General features: G+C 37.1%; 1 long non-coding RNA gene across 1 annotated transcript in view; it reads right to left on the bottom strand.

The window, feature by feature from the left end:
- Positions 1 to 2,767, bottom strand: part of LOC128641426 (uncharacterized) — a 65,387-nt gene extending 62,620 nt beyond the window's left edge. Inside the window, exon 1 of the long non-coding RNA XR_008399488.1 lies at positions 2,737 to 2,767. This is a non-coding gene — a long non-coding RNA (uncharacterized LOC128641426). The remainder of the gene's footprint in view (positions 1 to 2,736) is intronic.
- Positions 2,768 to 14,127: the final 11,360 nt, after the last annotated feature.

Genomic DNA, 14,127 nt, shown 5'->3' with positions numbered 1-14,127 from the left:
CTTTAAAATTACATGCTCTATCTGAATCATGAAAGTTTATTTTGGCCTAGACTGTCCCTTTAAACAAAGAATACTAAGAGAGCAAAGCAAATTTAATGATAAAAATAAATTGCAACATTGTTTAAAATTGCATGCCCTATCTTAATCATGAAAGTTTAATTTTAATTTCACTGTCCCTTTAAAGTGATACTATATTTTTTTCTTCAATGATTCAGATAGAGCAGCAATTTTAAGCAACTTTCTAATGTACTCCTATTATCAATATTCTTCATTCTCTTGCTATCTTTATTTAAAAAGCAGGAATATAAAGCTTAGGAGCCGGACCAGTTTAGGTTTAACACCCTGCATAGTGCTCGCTTATTGGTGGCTACATTTAGTCACCAATAAGCAAGCATAACCCAGGTTCTGAAACAAAAATGGGCCGGCTCCTAAGCTATGCATTCCTGCTTTTTAAATAAAGATAGCAAGAGAATGAAGAAAAAATGACAATAGGAGTAAATTAGACAGTTGCTTACAATTGCCGCTCTATCTGAATCATTGAAGAAAACATGTGAATTCATTACCCTTTAACATACAGTTTCAGACAACAAATATGAATGATAAACTTTATTATAATTATTTAAAACTTTGGTAAAATTTCTTTGACACAAAAAATAGAAAATCATGTCATTCATAAGTTATACCAATCTATTTAAAATGAACTTGCAGCACATCTAGCTTAAAGTGGGACAATGTATTTAACCCATGCAGTGCCTTGCAGTACTCTCTTGGAACCAATGGGTTAAAGTCTGCCAGTAACATGCAGTAACAGGTTTGGAAAAAGTAGACTCATATTTTTGTATTATGCAATATATGAAAATGACAGTCACGTAGCAGCGGGGGGAAATGCTAAGTCATGCTGTCTGTGCAGCCATTGTACGTGAACAGGAAGAGAGAGAGAGGAAGAAGAAAGAACAACTAAATATAGGGGGACAATGTATAAACTTTGTTTTAATGTGAATAAAAATGTAAACAGAAGATGTGAGGGCTGATATAATAGATTATAATTAATAAAGATGCATCCTGAATACAAATAAAGCACAGATGTTATATGTGGTTGAAAAAGGAAGTTTAGTAAATTATATTTTGCATTTTTGTTGTGTTCTGATAAACCTGGGTTATTTACCCTTGTGCCACACATCACAGCAAATCTGTTTGAGCAAAGTAAAAGAAAAAAAAGAAACTTGCTGGTTGATGAATGTGTTGCACACTGGGAATACGTTGGTTTGGAATATTTATAGTTAATAAAAGAAATACAAGGGAAGATATGTTTAATTATTACGTTTTTACAGTTACTGTTTTATTCATTCTAACATATTTACAGAAAAAAGACCTTTTAATATTGTTTTTTTTTTTTTTAAAAAGGGTAACTTATAGTTCAGTAGCGCTAACCAGTGTACGATTATTTCGCAGGAATTCTTACCAATATCAGTTTTGTTAAAAATAAAATGTCATTGCTACACACGGGATAGTTGTTTCAGCACCATTTAAAGGGATATGAAAACCATTTTCTTTCTTTCTTTCATGTTTCAGAAAGAGCATGCTATTTTAAACAAGTTTCCAATTTACTTGTTATCTAATTAGTTTTGTTCTCTTAGTACTATTTGTTAAAGGGATACCTAGGTAGGCTCAGAAGCTGCTGATAGGTGGCTGCACATATATGCCTCATGTTATTGGATCACCCATAGGGGCCTATTTATTAAAGGTCTTGCGGACCTGATCCGACAGTGCGGATCAGGTCCGTAAGACCTCGCTGAATGCGGAGAGCAATACGCTCTCCGCATTTAACATTGCACCAGCAGCTCACAAGAGCTGCTGGTGCAACGCCGCCCCCTGCTGACTCCCGGCCAATTGGCTGCAAGCAGGGAGGTGTCAATCAACCCGATCGTACTCGATCGGGTTGATTTCCGGTGATTCCTGTCTGCCTGCTCAGAGCAGGCGGACAGGGTTATGAAGCAGCGGTCTTTAGACCGCTGCTTCATAACTGGTGTTTCTGGCGAGTCTGTTCGGAGCTTGATAAATGGGCCTCATAGGGTTAACTAGCTCCCAGTAATGCATTGCTGCTTCTTCAACAAAGGATACCAAGGAAATTAAGCAAATTAGGTAAAAGAAATTAATTGGAAAGTTGTTTAAAATTGTATTCTCTATCTGAACCGTGAAACATAAAATGTGTGTTTGACGTCCCTTTAAGATATGAACACATTGTGATGCAAGAAACTGGTACATTTTCTGACTGTTAGAGTTATTTGTATGGGTCTAGATTACAAGTGGAGAGCAATCAGTAGCGCATGGTGCATTATCTTTTGTATAACGTTGTTCAAAGAATAGCTCAAAATCTAGTATTACAAGTACATGGTTAAATATTTTAGCAAGAGCATCTTAGCACAGACAAAAAACTTTTAGCGCTCCCCATATTTATTTATTCAGACAGGAGTTTTCAAGAGCATACAGCTTTGGTAAATAAAGGAACATATTTACATAGATAAACATTTCAATGTCTGCTTATCATTGACAGAATAGTGTCTGTATAATAAAAGAAGTATTCTAGCAGTTACAGTCCAGGTTTTGGGTGGTGCAGGTTCTGCTGCTCAATGCCCTCCCTCATTTTTTTTAACTAAAATAACTAAATCAAAACAAAATAACATAAATAAATAAATAGAACAGGCTACCAAAACAATTTGAATAACAATAACTTACCCAATGTGCATCCAGACCACCACCCACAGACTGCTCAAGAGAGTGAGCCGAGGTTCAGGGAGAGATTCCTTTTAGTACAAAGCTGGTTTATGTTATTTGTTCTGAGAGGCGCCAGTTTCCTTTAAGGGTTTCGGTTAGTATGTATACGCTATTTCTAAATGGATAGAGGACTCTGTCTTTCACATTTACTGGTAAGTGTAGTAGGTAAGCTTCCCATTTATTAACCCCTTAATGACCGGACCATTTTTCAATTTTCTTACCCTTAATGACAATGGCTATTTTTACATTTCTGCAGTGTTTGTGTTTAGCTGTAATTTTACTCTTACTCATTTACTGTACCCACACATATTATATACCGTTTTTCTCGCCATTAAATGGACTTTCTAAAGATATCATTATTTTCATCATGTCTTATAATTTACTACAAAAAAAATAATAAAATATGAGGAAAAAATTGAAAAAAACACACTTTTTCTAACTTTGGCCCCCAAAATCTGTTACACATCTACAATCACCAAAAAACACCCATGCTAAATAGTTTCTAAATTTTATCCTGAGTTTAGAAATACCCAATGGTTACATGTTCTTTGCTTTTTTTGCAATTTATGGGGCAATAAATACAAGTAGCACTTTGCTATTTCCAAACCACTTTTTTTCAAAATTAGTGCTAGTTACATTGGAACCCTGATATCTGTCAGGAATACCTGAATATCCCTTGACATGTATATATTTTTTGTTAGAAGACAACCCAAAGTATTGATCTAGGCACATTTTGGTATATTTTATTCCACCATTTCACCGCCAAATGCAAGCAAATAAAAAAAAAAAATTACATTTTTCACAATTTTAGGTTTCTCACTGAAATTATTTACAAACAGCTTGTGCTATTATGGCACAAATTGTTGTAAAAGCTTCTTTGGGATCCCCTTTGTTCAGAAATAGCAGACTTATATGGCTTTGGCGTTGCTTTTTTGTAATTAGAAGGCCGCTAAATGCTGCTGCGCACCACACGTAAATTATGCCCAGCAGTGAAGGGGTTAATTAGGTAGGTTGTAGGGAGCTTGCAGGGTTAATTTTAGCTTTAGGGTAGAGATCAGCCTCCCACCTGACACATCCCACCCCCTGATCCCTCCCAAACAGCTCTCTTCCCTCCCCCACCCCACAAATGTCCCCGCCATCTTAAGTACTGGCAGAAAGTCTGCCAGTACTAAATAAAAGGAGGTTTTTTTTTATATAAAAAAATAAAATATTTTAGCTGTGATGGACTCCTGCCTTAGCCCCAACCTCCATGATCCCCCCCCCCAGCTCTCTTACCCTCTCCCCTATCTAATTGCGGCCATCTTGGGTACTGGCAGCTGTCTGCCAGTACCCAATTTGCACAAAAACAAAAGTATTTTTTGCTTTTTTGCTTTTTTGGGGGGTTTTCTGTAGTGTAGCAGCCCCCCACAATACCCCTACCCCCCTCCCCCTCCCAGATCCTTTTATATGATTTAAAAAAAAAATCCCCCCCCCCCCTCTTCCCTCATTGGTGTTAGTGGCCAGCTAATGCGCGCGCACGCGCGCCCCCCGCACGCTCCCGGCACCCGGCGTGCACATTGCACTTCTAGGAACCGGATGCCGGGTAGCGATGGGCCGCCCACCCACCTCCCTGTTGCGCTCCCACCCACCAACGAACTACCGGTGCAGAGAGGGCCACAGAGTGGCCCTCTCTGCATCGGAGTCTTCTAAAAAGGTATTGCAGGATGCCTCCATATGGAGGCATCACTGCAATACCCTGAGAGCTGCTGGAAGCGATTGCGATCGCTTCCAGCACTCTCCTAGACAACTGACGTACCAGGTACGTCCATTGTCATTAACTACTTGTTAATGCATGACGTACCTGGTACGTCAGTTGTCATTAAGGGGTTAATAAACCTTTTTATTTATATTTTCAATATCTCCTTTTGCATCTGCCTGTTTAATTAGCATATGTGTGTGTATTTTTGTGAGTAGTTGTAATGGTGGGGTGTTATTATTTGCCCAGCCCTGTAAGATCAGCTGCCTTGCAAGTAATATGACTGTTGTGACAAAGTTGTCATATTTTGGTGTATTATCTTTCGGCGATAAGAGCATTACCTGTTGAGCTGACAGACATATTTTCTCTTTTGTCACTTTCCAGTAAGTTATTTTGTTCCAAAACCATTTTTATTTGGGACAGTCCCAGAATAAATGGATCCAGTTTGGGGTTTCATGGCTACACTTAAAGGGACAGTCAAGTCAAAATTAAAGTGAAGGTCAACTCTGGCACTCTAGTCTACAGTATTAAATGTAACATTTGAAAATATTATTATGTTCATTCATCAAAATCTATATAATTATGCATTTCGATTGAATTTCTTATTTACATTTACCCTCCGTATTGCCGCAATTGTCCTCCCGACATTTTCCCTCATTTGATTGACATATTTTCTCAATCTAATATCCAATCCCTTTACTTCCCCCGTGGCGTCCTGCCCCTTTTTACCCTCGTCATCATTCAATAGTGCTCATGCGTGTAACTGCTGCCATCGTCATCATCGTCCTGTGCGTTCACGATTTGCGCATGTGTATTAGTTTGTCTTTCTGATTGGATCAGTCACTACGGAGCGCAATTGAAGAAAGCACGTACAATTAGCCGGAATGAACAATTCTAGGGAAAAAACATTTATACGCATGCGCGAATGCGGATATAATACGCATGCACATATTGAAGCCGGTGTCGTGCACGAGCATGTAAGTGACGCAATCATGTTGTTCTTATGATCAATACGTCATTACATGAAAATAAGGAAGTGGAGCGGGGGAGGAGTAACGATGAGAAAACACGGTATAATATATATATATATATTTTATTATAATTTCATATACTTTATTGAAAAAATAAGTTAGCGACTTTTATATTTATATGTTAAAGTTTACATGGGTGCTGGGCTGAGAGTTAAAATTGACCTTCACTTTAAACTTTCATGATTCAGATAGGACATGCAATTTTAAACAACACTCCAATTTACTTTTATCATTAAATTTGCTTTGTTCCCTTGGTGGTATTTTTGAAAAGATAAACCTAGGTAGGGTCAAACTGATTTCTAAACCGTTGGAAACCGCCACTTAGCTCAGAGCATTTTGAAAGTTTTTCATAGTTAGACAGTACTAGTTCATGTGTGTCATATAGATAACATTGTGCTCACTCCCATGGAGTAATTTAGGAGTCTGCATTGATTGGCTAAACTGCATGTCTGCCAAAAGCACTGGGATAAGGGGGCAGTCTGCAGAGGCTTAGATACAAGGTAATCACAGAGGTAAAAAGTGTATTAATATAACAATGTTGTTTATGCAAAACAGGGGAATGGGTAATAAAGGGATTATCTATCTTTTTAAACAATAACAATTCTGGTGTAGACTGTCCCTTTAACGATGTAACTTTTGCCTTTAGGTATCCTTTTGAACCTAAGTTTAGGTGTGATATATGCTTGTAAGATTTTAGTTTGGGTTAGACAGAGTTGCCTTTCTAACTATTTCAAAGCTGCCGATGTGCATTTCCTGATTGACATCTAATGTACTACAATTGAGCCATTTTATTGAGATATTTTGTGTGTATGGGTATCGTGATGTTTGAGGGTGAGTTTGTATGTGTTTGCAAGTTTATGAACCTAATGCACAAATTGTATCTATGTTAGTGACTTCTTTTGTGAAGAGGCCATCTGTTATCAGCTTTGTAACGTAATGTTTGCAGTGAAAATATGCGCATTTGGGAGATTGTACTCATTTTGTAGTTCCTGAAAATGGTGGATTTCTAGCGCCCCATACAGTTAAAGGATAGCGCAGTGAGTGCTATCAGCAAACTCGTTCTCACATTATAATTGCTAAGCTCATAAAATGTAGTGTTTTTTGAGACCTGAAGTAAACCTTTATCGCTTGCTAGCTCGCATAACAAAATACATGAAAATGCTACGGAAATAAAGAATTTAAATTATATTTGTAGCTAATACTTATGAAACAAAGGTTTAATAATGAAAATAAGGTATATGATAAAGAGCCAGACTGGGAAGGAGTCAAAGGTGCATGCATGTGTATATTTGAATATGTGTATGTACAGTATATATATATATATATATATATATATATACATATATATGTGTGTATATGTGTGTATGTCAATGCATATATGTGTGTATGTTTACAGATTTATTTGTATTGTGTGTATTTGTATGTATGTATGTGTGTATGTGTATGTATATCTGTATGTATATGTGTGTATGTATATATGTGTAGGTGTTTATGTGTGTATCATGTATATATGTGTGTGTATATATATATATATATATATATATGTGTAGGTATGTATGTGTTTATGTGTAGGTATGTTTGTGTATATGTGTATGTATTCATATGTGTATGTATATACTGTATGTGTATTTATATTTGTGTGAAAGTGTAGGTATATATTTGTGTGTATGTGTATTCATATATGTGTGTGTAGATATGTATGTGTTCATGTGTATGAATATATGTGTATATATGTGTGTATATGTATGTATATATGTGTGTGTATGTCTATATGTGTGTATGTGTATGTCTATATGTGTGTATGTGTAGGTATTTATGTACTATATGTGTGTATGATGTATATATGTCTGTCTGTATATATGTGTGTATGTGTAGGTATTTGTTTATGTATATATATCTGTATGTGTATGTGTATATGTGTAGGTATGTGTGTATGTCTATATGTGTGTATGTGTATGTCTATATGTGTGTATGTGTAGGTATTTATTTACTATATGTGTGTATGTATATATGTCTGTCTGTATATATGTGTGTATGTGTAGGTATGTGTGTATGTATATATGTGTGTATATGTATGTATATATGTGTGTGTCAGTGATGTGCAGTCACTAGAGGCAGGTGAGGCAGTGCTTCACCTCTCATATGGGCAAAAATATATATTTTTTTTATTGGCTTTAAAAAATAAAAAAAATTAAAAATGCATTTTTTTTTCACAGCTATATGTTGTGCAATGGAGAGGCACAATCAGGTCTGCCCACCATTACACAACATGCTGCGCCACCTACTGGATGAAAGTGGTTAAGATCATTGCATGGCCCATAAGTGCTTTATTTGAGGCAGTCCTATTTGGGCTGACCCAATCCAGTGAGAGACATTAGTAAGTGGAACTTAGGGTTGGGGCTGGATGTTAAATCATATAAAACAAAACAAAAACGGAAAAAAACAACTTTCATTTATTGTGTTGCTGTCCTGTGAAGCTGCCAGCATTTGCTAAAGTGAAAAAGAGAGTTCTGTTCTTCCCCTCTAAGTGCAGTGGAATGTTCCACTGTCACTTCCTTAATACAGACAGAGGCAGAGCAGGAAGAGAGATGCAGTCAATGAGCAGTGTTTTAGCCACATCTTAGTAAGTTCTGCAACCTTAGATTTCACTGAAAGGGATTCTGTTAGTGAAAATTATAATTTAATGAATGTGGTTTAGTGTTTTTTTTATTTACTGTTTTACAACAGTTAAAGAATCGTTTTTGTATTTTGTTTCCTCAAACTTTACACCCACTAACTTAGCAGCTTGCCTCTGTACTAATGTATAGTCTTACTTTCTGAACTCTCTGTAGCTCTGCTGTTTTATTACTTAAAAATGCAATGGTCCATCTCCCCCCCCCCCCACCCTTGTGTGTGTGTGTGTGTCTCTCTATCTATCCATCTCTCTTCTTATGTGTTGTTCTCCCCCATAGTCTCTTTCTCTCTCTCTGTCTCTCTTCCTCCCCCTCTGACTCTCTCATCCCTTATGTGTCTCTCTAACCCTCTGTGTTTGATTGTCTGTCTGTCTGTCTCTCTCTCTCTCTCTCTCTCTTTCACTCTCTCTAACTCTCTGTGTGTGATTGTGTCTCTCTCACACCCTCTGTGTGTGATTGTGTCTCTCTCTCTTTCTCTCTAACCCTCTGTGTGTCTCTCCCCCCATCTCTCTCTCCCTCTCCCCCCAAGTGCTTTTCTGTGTTTCTGTCTACCTTTTATTTATTTAATTAATGAATTGGTAGTGCCATCTGATAGTGTGGCTTTATTTAAAGGGGTAGGGTCAAGCGCCCCACCATCTTTAAATTTCACCAGCCGCCACTGGATCAAGACATTTTTATATTTACTGAATAATGAAAGAATCTATAAGCATAATTTGCAGCATTAAAGTAAAAAGTATGTTTTAAACATATTTTAACCCTTTGAGTGCTAATGACGGCTCTGAGCCGTCACATAGTTTCTCACTCTGGTGCTAATGACGGATCAGAGCCGTCATGAGCACTCTCCCACCTTGAGGGAGATCTGGGGGCTCCTTACTGATCCTACCCCAGCGATCGTGCCTGTAGAGTGACAGGCATCGACGGGGCTTCATGTGATGCGCGGTGACGTCACGCGCAATTACGTGATGACGTCACCGCGCAACTTTATTTATACTTAACAATGTTAAGTATAGGAGGAGGGGGCATGCTGCTTAGAAGCCTGTATCTCAGGCATCTAAGCAGCTACAAACCCCCAAGACCCATTGTTGGAAAGGTAATCGCCTAACCTGTCCAACAGTGTAAGTCTTGGGGGTCTGTAAAAAGAAATAAAAAAGTTTAAAAATTTTTTTTCAAAATTTCAAAAATAAAATATTAGCACCCAGGTGGGAAATGGCTTAGCAGCCAAAGGGTTAATGGGCATGGATTTCTATATCTCATAATCAGAACTAGCATTTTGTTATCTGGCAAGTGTTTCTGTTACAATCCTTTAGACTAAAATCAGATGTTTACTAAGTTGACCAGTTTTCCAAGAAACCATTTAAAGGGACATGAAACCCATATGTTTTCCTTCATGATTTAGAAAGAGCATGCAATTTTAAATAACTTTCCAATTTACATCTAATATCTAATTTTCTTCATTCTTTTGATATCCTTTGTTGAAAATCATATCTAAATATGCTCAGTAGCTGCTGATTGGTGGCTGCACATAGATACCTCATGTGATTGGCTCACCCATGTGCATTGCTATTTCTTCAACAAAGGATATCTAAAGAATGAAGGCGTATCCTAGCCACTGCCTCACCAGCCTCTGACGTCACTGCACGTCACTGGTGTGTGTGTATGCATATATGTGTGTGTGTCTATATGTGTGTATGTGTAGGTATTTATGTACTATATGTGTGTATGTATATATGTCTGTATGTGTATGTGTGTATGTGTATATGTGTAGGTATGTGTGTATGTATATATGTCTGTATGTGTATGTGTGTATGTGTGTATGTGTATGTGTGTATGTGTGTATGTGTGTATGTGTAGGTATTTAAGTACTATATGTGTGTATGTATATATGTCTGTCTGTATATATGTGTGTATGTGTAGGTATGTGTGTATGTCTATATGTGTGTATGTCTATATATGTGTGTATGTGTAGGTATTTATGTACTATATGTGTGTGTGTATATATGTCTGTATGTGTATGTGTATATGTGTAGGTATTTATTTACTATATGTGTGTATGTGTAGGTATTTATTTACTATATGTGTGTATGTATATATGTCTGACTGTATATATGTGTGTATGTGTAGGTATGTCTGTATGTGTATGTATATATATGTCTGTATGTGTATGTGTATATGTGTAGGAATGTATGTGTGAAGGGTTATATGCTTAACTACACAAAGAACTTCACTATTTGAGCAGCATCTGCTTAACACTCAAGCGGTGTTTGACATGATATTTACTGCATATCCCCACAGAACTCTATTGTTTAGTGCATTTGCGCCATTAGAAATTCAGGTGTTGCACATGCTCTAGACTATCGCTCAACCAGTAAGCCTATGAGCCCAGCTGTTTGTAGATCACCTTTATGAGACACTGCGACTCTTGGCAGGGCCCTTTACCCATTTGTTCCCTATAAATGTTACCTGCATATTATATCTTTTGTTTAGAGTGCTGCAGAATCTGTTGGGCTCTACAAATAACTACTAATAATTAAAAAAGATAACTTTGGGCTTATAATATAAGAGCAGATATAAAAGTGCTATTGACTGTACTTAAACAATATTAAAGCACAATAGGGCTAATATTTTTTACTCCACTTGGAACCTAGCCCATGCTGTATTTGCTTTAACCTCTTGCCCTACCATGAATCCTATTCACTAAACCTTCATCATATACTATTTTTGTTTAATTCAGAAGCGTTTCCCACATTAAAAACCTAGGTCTGTTTTCATTGTACCATACTGACAGGCAGCTACATTTCAACAATTGTGAGTGGGGATAAAATAGGAGATATATCCATTCCATTAGCTATTATGACATCATCTAATTAAATGCTTCCACCTTAGCAGCAAATACAGACACAAACTTGAAACTATAGAAGGTAGCTTAAACAACTCCAATCAATGCAAGTTCCCTTTCTAATTGCATCACTGTGGGTTTTCTATGGGTGTTTTAACTGAAATTATAAAAAAAAAAAACATGTGATAACCTCTTTATGTAATGGTTTTCAAACATATTGTGCCCACAAACACCCCCCTATACCTTGCATGGGGACAGTACGACACCAGTATGTTGATTAATAAAAAAAATATGTTATAGGCACTTTGTGAAAAGATTTATTGACTTTTCTATTTTCACATCTTAGAGCTGATGAAATTACATTTTGTGTCCTGTTTGGCTTCACATCATTTTTTTGCTGTTTTGCTGTTTGTTTGTTTTTAAAGTCTAATAAAATATATATAGATAAAAAAGTTGAAATTACACTTTTAAACTATCAAAGTTGTACTCATATTAAATAAGATCACATTAATGTTCATTTATTGTTGCATTGAAGTGTTTTGGAAGTTGTAAAATGATCAACAATAATATGAAATGATTAATTAAAGGGATACTGAACCCAAATGTTTTCTTTTATGATTCAGATAGAGCATGCAATTTTAAGCAACTTTCTAATTTACTCCTATTATCATTTTTTCTTCGTTCTCTTACTATCTTTATTTAAAAAAGAAGGCATCTAAGGTTTTTTTTTTTATTCAGGACTCTGGACACCACTTTTTTATTGGTGGATTAATGTATCCACCAATCAGCAAGGACAACCCAGGTTGTTCACCAAAAATGGGCCGGCATCTAAACTTACATTCTTGCATTTCAAATAAAGATACCAAGAGAATAAAGACAATTTGATAATAGGAGTAAATTAGAAAGTTGCTTAAAATGTCATGCTCTATCTGAATCACAAAAGAAAAAATTTGGGTTCAGTGTCCCTTTAAAGTCATTAATTAATATTATAAGTTATGTGAAAATAACTGCATTGACAGATATTAGACAGTCTTAATAAATATTGCATTATTATCTGTCATGTTTTATGTTTGCTTTGGCTTCATACATTTTGTTTACATCAATGTCTGTGGAAATCTTTGGAAAAACCTACTTGAAAAATCTGTGATGCTCCAGTTTCTTAGGAATTATTTGTCTTTTCATGTGTTAACAAGATTTTTCAGTTGCATCATTTTCTAATTAAAATTATTTTCCAGTTACATTTACAGATCTACTTATTGGTTTAAATAGCTTTTAAGGAGAAAAAAAAACCCCCATCACAGCAGCTAGATCAGGGATAGGCACAGACAAAGGCTGTGGCGGACATTTTCCAAAGTAAATACCTTAGTGAAGGACACCAAGGTACATTTGAAATTAAAAACATTCGCCTAGATTTAGAGTTTGGCGTTAGCCGTCAAAAGCAGCGTTAAGGGGTCCTAACGCTGCTTTTTACCGCCCGCTGGTATTTAGAGTCAGCCAGGAAAGGGTCTACCCGATTCCAGGATACCGCAGATCCCCTTACGCCAATTGCGTATCCTATCTTTTCAATGGGATCTGCCTAACGCTGGTATTTGGAGTCTTGGGAGAAGTGAGCGGTAGACCCTCTACCGACAAGACTCCTAATGCCAAAAAAAGTCAGTAGTTAAGAGCTTTATGGGCTAACGCCGGAATATAAAGCTCTTAACTACTGTGCTCTAAAGTACACTAACACCCATAAACTACCTATGTACCCCTAAACCGAGCCCCCCCCCCCCCACATCGCCGCCACTATAAAAAAAAAATTTTAGGTTAGGATTTATTTTACAGGTAATTTTGTAATTATTTTAACTAGGTAGCTATTAAATAGTTAATAACTATTTAATAGCTATTGTACCTAGTTAAAATAAATACAAAGTTGCCTGTAAAATAAATATAAATCCTAAAATAGCTACCATATAATTATTTGTTATATTGTAGCTATTTTAGGGTTTATTTTACAGGTAAGTATTTAGTTTTAAATAGGAAGACTTTAGTTAATAAGAGTTAATTTATTTCGTTAGATTAAAATTATATTTAATTTAGGGGGGTGTTAGGGTTAGGGTTAGACTTAGCTTTAGGGGTTAATACATTTATTATAGTAGCGGCGAGGTCCGGTCGGAAGATTAGGGGTTAATACTTGAAGTTAGGTGGCGGCGACGTTGGGGGGGGGGGGATTAGGGGTTAATAAATATTATGTAGGTGTCGGCGATGTTGGGGGCAGCAGATTAGGGGTTCATAGGGATAATGTAAGTGGCGGCGGTGTCCGGAGCGGCAGATTAGGGGTTAATTGTGTAATGCAGGTGTCAGCGATAGCGGGGGCGGCAGATTAGGGGTTAATAAGTGTAAGGTTAGGGGTGTTTAGACTCGGGGTTCATGTTAGGGTGTTAGGTGCAGACTTAGAAAGTGTTTCCCCATAGGAAACAATGGGGCTGCATTGGGAGCTTAACGCTGCTTTTTTGCAGTTGTTAGGTTTTTTTCATCCCAAACTGCCCCATTGTTTCCTATGGGGAAATCGTGCACGAGCACGTTTTGCCAGCTTACCGCTACCGTAAGCAACGCTGGAATTGAGGGTTGAAGTGGCAGTAAATTCGGCTCAACGCTCCCTTTTTGGAGCCTAACGCAGCCCTTCAGACAACTCTAAATACCAGCGTTGTTTGGAAGCAGCGGTAGGAAAAAAAGCTGCGTTAGCTACGCGGGTCTTTACCAACAAAACTCTAAATATAGGCCATTATTTTATAGTGCTTGGTGTTATTATACTGATGCAGATACCACTGATCCTATAACCAGCCCTCCTCTGGCTATACCCATGAGCCAGTGTCACTACTGTGTCATTATATAGTGCTGGGTGTTATTATACTGATGCAGATACCACTGACCCTATAACCAGCCCTCCTCTGGCTATACCCATGTGCCAGTGTCACTACTGTGTCATTATATAGTGCTGGGTGTTATTATACTGATGCAGATACCACTGACCCTATAACCAGCCCTTGTCTTGCTATACGCATGTGCCAGTGCCACTACTGTGTCATTATATAGCGT

This window comes from Bombina bombina, chromosome 10 (assembly GCF_027579735.1).
Source record: "Bombina bombina isolate aBomBom1 chromosome 10, aBomBom1.pri, whole genome shotgun sequence".
Classification (NCBI taxonomy): domain Eukaryota; kingdom Metazoa; phylum Chordata; class Amphibia; order Anura; family Bombinatoridae; genus Bombina; species Bombina bombina.
This window is presented reverse-complemented; position numbering and strand designations above follow the sequence as displayed.